The 6,232-nt window shown below is 41.9% G+C and overlaps 1 pseudogene; it reads right to left on the bottom strand.

Annotated features, from left to right (window-relative positions):
- Nucleotides 1-2,385: 2,385 nt before the first annotated feature.
- Nucleotides 2,386-3,335, bottom strand: LOC112673280 (retinol dehydrogenase 12-like; annotated as a pseudogene).
- Nucleotides 3,336-6,232: the final 2,897 nt, after the last annotated feature.

The raw sequence follows: 6,232 nt of genomic DNA, 5'->3' as shown, positions 1-6,232 counted from the left end.
GCATCAGGGTCCCTGCAGGGAGCCAGCTTCTCTCCCTCTGCCTATGTCTCTGCCTGTCTCTATATCTCTCATTAATAAATAAAATCTTAAAAACAAACAAACAAACAAAGCCAGTCATAAATACAAAAAACAAACTTGCGGTTGCCAGAAGGGAGGGGTAGGAGATGGGAAAATTAGATAAAGGGGATTAAGAGGTAAAAATTTCCAGTTCTATCAGCCTTTTTATGTGTCTGCAGCATTTTAGGAGTCTGACAGCCTTCCTCCATTTTGTTCTGCCTCTGTCTCTTTCGGTACAATCTGGGAATCTTTCTTATGATATTCTCAAAAACCTTGTGGATCTCCCATATGGCACAGCAATTCATGCCACTAATCTAGGTGGTCCTCCACAGATCTTTCCCAGAGAATCCCATCTGTATTCCTGGCTATGGTTGAGATGGTTGAAGAGATTCACAGTCACAAACCTAATCTCTTTAGTACTAGCAAGCACAACCACACTCTTGACTTTCTCACCATAGCACACCTTCCTAAGAGTAAATCTCTTAATTTTAGTGTCTTTTGTAATCTTGATAGAATCAGAATTTTCCAAATCATCAAGTCCTGGATCTTTCTTGCTTAATAGTTCTTTCCTCAATTTATCTCTTTCTTCTGACATTTTACTAATGCAGCAAGAGTAAGTCAAGCCACACCTTCAACATTTTGCTTAGAATTCTTCTTAGCTAAATATCTAAGTTTACTACTTACAATTTCTGCTCTCCACGTGACTGTGGGACATAATTCAGGTAAGTTTTGTCAGTGTGTAACAAGGATTGCCTTTCCTCCAGTTTCCAATAACACGTTCCTCATTTCTGTCTGAGTTCTCGTCAGCAACACCTTTAATATTTATATTTCTACCATCATTTTGCTTTAAAGAAATATGTATGTATTTTCTAAAGTGATGTACGTTTTATCTACCATGCTCTTCTAAGAGCATGAGCTACCATGAGGTTCTAAGAGCTCACCAGAATAATATTCAATGTTTGTATTTCTACCAACAATTTGTTTAATTCAATCTAGGATTTTTCTTTTCTTTTCTTTTTTAAAGTAGGCCCCGTGCAGTATGCCCAGTGCAGGGTCGAGCTTGGGGCTTGAACTCATGATCCTGAGTTCAAGACCCAAGCAGATATCAAGAGATGTTTAACAACTGAGCCACCCAGGTGCCCCAATCTAGGGTTTTTCTATCATTCTTCTAGTCTCTATCCATTCTCCAATTTTAAATTCACTTGCACATTTTTAGGTATTTGTTATGGCAGCATTCCACTTCTAGATACCAAAATCTGCGTTAGTTTCCTGTGGGTGCTGTAACAATTTACTGCAAACTTGATGGCACAAAACAACAAAAACTTATTATCTCATGGTTCTGTAGGCCATATTGTCTGAAATCAGTATCACCGGTCAATACCAAGTTGTCAGAAGGGCTGTCTCCCTCCAAAGGCTCTAGGGAGAATCATGCCTTACCTCTTCCAACTTCTGTTGCTGTCATTATTCTTTGGCTTCTGGTAGCATTGCTCTAATCTTCAAGGTTAACAATCTCATATCTCTCTGTGTTTCATCTTCACATTGCCTTCTCTTCTGTATCTCTTCAAGTCTCCTTCTGCTTCTTTCCTTTTTTTCTCAATGCACAGTCTTTATTTTCTCTAAAAATTGAGGTAAAGGGAACTGTTTTGAAAAGGAAATCATCTGCATGCTTGAAAATGGATAGGTCCTAACTTATATAATGTTATATGTCAATTATTCCCAATAAATCTGGGAAATTTTTTTTAATACAAAAAAACTGGAAAAAGAAAATGGGAAGGTCCAGCTTCATGCAATAGCTCCACTATGCTCAGAGGAAGAAATCAAAGTTGGCCAAGGTTAACCAAAAATTTCCTGAGTATTTCCTGAATGACTAGTATTTCCTGAGTGACTAGTATTTCAAAGATGAAAGTGATCAGTCAAAAGTTTGTCTTATAGTCCTTGGAAATATGTAATGCTGATGCTCCTATCACCTCAGCTGAGCATGCTGGATAGCATTTCTGCTATTGATGACAAAATTGCTCCAGTTTTCTAGGCCCTTCTGCTTTCCTCAACCAGCCTGGGATCTGCCCAGTCCCCCTGCCCCAAGAGAGCAGCCAGTTCTTGTAAGTCTTGGAGAAGAACGCTCTGTAGGTGTGATTGTCTTGTACCATGAACCAGCTTCACAAGAAAGTCAGGTATGCAAAGACCTCTAGAAGGGTCAGGAGAATCAGAACAGGGAGAATTTTTAACAGTAGCTACCTGGAAGGACAATCTTTCGGGTGGGCCTTCTCCTTTGTTCCCTTTCATTATGTCTGGATTGGTATTAATAAAGCTGAGACTCTTCCATCAGCTCTACTCCCAGTGTATTTTTAGAAGCTCACAGCGACATTCCACAGGTGCTCAATGGTTTTGCTATTTCAGACCCCTAGGGGCACCCAGGTCATCTTGCAGTCACCAAAATACTTGCCACACAGGGGCACCAGGCTCTCAGCTAAGGCACAGTACAGCCTGGTCTATGCTCCCTACCATGTTGACTTGATAAAGGGGAGAAGAGCCTCCAGAACAGACACAGCAGGAAGGAGTGCCAGACTAGTCAGGGGTAGATGATGCCTGAGTGCACTGCATAAGTGGTGACCCCTATGTCTTGGAGTCTCTTGGCCAATTCCCAATTAAAAACACATTGGCCACTTGGTTGTGGCAATGAGCAAAATCCCCAGCTGTAGTGTTTCTCACCCTGGAGGTTGTGGAAGTGAATCTTGCCAGTGTGGTGGCTTACTGATGACAGGCTCATCACCTGTGAGGGCACAGACTTTTTTGGTGGCTCCAAGAGCAAATGGGTACAAAGAAAGTGGACTAGGTGGTTGACTCGCAGGTGAGTCTCAAAGTCACCAGCTGTTTTGGAATATGGATACATCACCATTCCTGCATTGTTGATCAGAATATGGAGCTGCTTTTTCTCTGCCAGAAAGCCTTTAGCAAAAGCTCAGATGGATTTGGTATTAGATGGGTCCAGTTTCTGAATTAGCATCTGAGAGTTCTTTGTATTGGCCTGGAATTCACTGGCCAGCAGATGATGCCTTCAGTATATCTCAGTAGGCAATGCATACTTGGGCTTCTCTGCTACCAAGCTCTCTGGCCGTCTCCTTGCTGATGCCTATGTTGGCTCTGGTAATTACCACTATCTTCCTGGGAAGCTGCATGTTTGTTCTCCAAACCCCAGCAGCAAAGAACAGCTTAATGGATATAACTATTATATATAGGAAAGAAAGGAAGGAGGTGAGCTGTCCCAAGGTAACCAGCATCTTTCAATACTTTTAGTTGTTGCTGCTTTAGCAAAATCAGCTTTTACTTCAACTCTGGCTCGGTCTCCTGGTCTGGCTCCAACTCTTGGCTGCTTCTCTCTCCTCTTCCTTTAGCTTCTTCAGCAACTAGGTTCTCACTAACAGCTTGACCTGCCTCTTACAAGGATACATGTGGTTGCATTTAGGGCCCACCCGGATAATCCAGGATAATCTCCCTATCCCAACAGCCTTAATTTAATCATATTTGCAAAGAACCATTTTCCAAATAAGGTAACATTTACAGGTTCCAGGGATTAGGACCTACTATCTTTAGGGGCTATTATTCAGCCTACTACCAGGAGTAAGTCAGACACTCTGCTCTGAAGTTCTAGGATCACTGGGTTTTGAAAGGAGTGACTGGAGCTTTCTGAGGCCACATAGGCAGGAGTCAGTGCAGCCTGATGGGAGGGATATGGACTCTGTGGTCAAATAGACCTGAATTCACTTCCCAGTCCCAACATCTGAGGACCTTGGACAAATCACTCAACCTTTCTAACTCCCCATTTCTCCCTCTGTGAAATGACATAATAACTACTTCTCTCTCACAGGGTTGTTATCACTTGCACTTAGCATAGGGCTAGGCACATCGTGGTGATCAACAAACATTAGCTGTTATTATTAAATCAGGAACATGGTGACAATAATAGCATGCACTTATTCTGTGTTTACTTTCTTCTGGGTTCACAAGGGATCTTAACATACACTCCCAGGAAGATATGATATAGATGGCCTTACTGCCCCATGTCACAGATGTAGATTCAAGAGGCCAGGATTGAGGTACCTGGGTGGTTTAATCAGTTAAGCATCTGTCTTCAGCGCAGGTCACGATCTCTGGGTCCTGGGACTGAACCCTGCATTGAGCTCCCTGCTCAGCAGGGAGACTGCTCTCCCCCCTCACTCCCCCTCCCCAGCTTATGCTCTCTTTTTCTCATAAATAAATAGATAAATAGATAGATAAATAAATAAATAAATAAATTCTTTTTATTTATTTATTTTTTTTTAAATAAATTCTTTTTAAAAAGAGGCCAGGGGCTGCCTGGATGGCTTAGTCCATTGTGTCTGTCTTCAGCTCAGGTTATGATCCCAGGGTCCTGGAATAGAGACTTGCATGAGGCTCCCTGCTCAGCAAGGAGCCTGCTTCTCCCTCTCCCTCCACCATTCCCCCTGCTTGTGGGAGAATAAATAAATAAAATCTTAAAAAAAGAGGCCAGGGTTTGTCCAGAGTCAGACAGTCAACAAATACTAGAGGAAGAGATGAAGACCATGTATGGCTGATCTTTCAACACAATGCTAGTCTCCACCACAGGAGGAGATTGCAAATCCCAGGGCATATAGAGAGCATATGTAAATGATAAACACGTCTGCAAGCAGGAAAGTCTGTGGCCAGCTGTATGGAGGGACTTGCCAACTCTTAGGGCTGCAGACTCTGGTGTGGAAAACCACGATGGTGGACATCTCTGCTCTCAGTACTTTCCCACAAAGACAAGAGACTCTGTGCACCAGTGGTGGTGACAGACTCCAGCATGAGAGCAAGGTCTATATCAAGACCCAGGATCCTGTGGACCTTCTGACTCTAGGCTGAATGGATGAAAAGGCCAGCACCATGTGACTCGGAGTTTCTCATGATTTCCCAAGAATATTGCTCATTGAGCCCAAAATCTTTTCACTTTATAGTATAATTCCACTTCTTTTTAAAAAGAAATTTAGATTTTATATTGAAGTATAACATAAAGATGGGATCTTGCACAAATTGTAACTTTATCATTTGACAGAAGTAAGGGAACTCAGGATCTGAGAGTTGGTGTTATTTCCTCAAGGTAAATCATTGCTGTTGAGTTTGAGATCAGAAAAATATATCTGCCAGTTTCATGGTTCAACAACTTTGACTTCTTTGCATGTAGTTCTGGTATGACTGGCCATGCAGACTATTGTTTTGCTTTTAAAGATTTATTTATTTATTTATTCATGAGAGACAGAGAGAGAGAGAGAGAGACAGAGACATAGACAGAGGGAGAAGCAGGCTCCCTGCAGGGAGCCCGATGTAAGACTCCATCCTAAAACCCCAGGATCATAACCTGAGCTGAAGGCAGACACTCAACCACTGAGCCACCCAGGTGCCCCCAGACTATTGATATCTGTGGCATTAAAAACAGCTTTATTGGAGCATCTGGGTGGCTCAGTGGTTGAGCGTCTGCCTTTGGCTCAAGTTGTGATCCCAGAGTCCTGGGATTTAGTCCTGCTTCTGGCTTCCCACAAGAAGCCTGCTTCTCCCTCTGCCTATGTCTCTGCCTCTCTCATGAATAAATAAATAAAATCTTAAGAGGAAAAAAACCCAGCTTTATTGAGATATAGTTGACATACAATAAATTGTACGTATCAGTATACCATTTGATAAATTTATATATTACATATATATTCACCATAATCAAGATAGTAAACATATTCATCACTCTCTCATCCTCACTCTAAGACTCACTGATGCTGTCACTAAAGATTGGTTTGCATTTTATTAAGTTTTATATAAATAGAAACATGTGGGCAGCCCGGGTGGCTCAGTGGTTTAGCGCCGCCTTCAGCCCAGGGTGTGATCCTGGAGACCCGGAATCGAGTCCCACGTCAGGCTCCCTGCATGGAGCCTGCTTCTTCCTCTGCCTGTGTCGCTGCCTTTCTCTCTCTGTGTCTCTCATGAATAAATAAATAAAATCTTAAAAAAAACATGCATTATGTACCCTTATTTGAATAACTTCCTTCACTTAGGGTTATTTTGAGATTCTTCCATGTTGTATTGTATGGATATGCTCCAATTTGTTTATTCATTCATGGATATGTGGGTTGTTTTCAGGTTTTTACAAATATTT

The sequence above is a fragment of the Canis lupus genome, chromosome X (assembly GCF_003254725.2).
Source record: "Canis lupus dingo isolate Sandy chromosome X, ASM325472v2, whole genome shotgun sequence".
Classification (NCBI taxonomy): domain Eukaryota; kingdom Metazoa; phylum Chordata; class Mammalia; order Carnivora; family Canidae; genus Canis; species Canis lupus.
The sequence above is the reverse complement of the archived record's forward strand: the minus strand, read 5'-3'. Positions and strand labels throughout refer to the sequence as shown.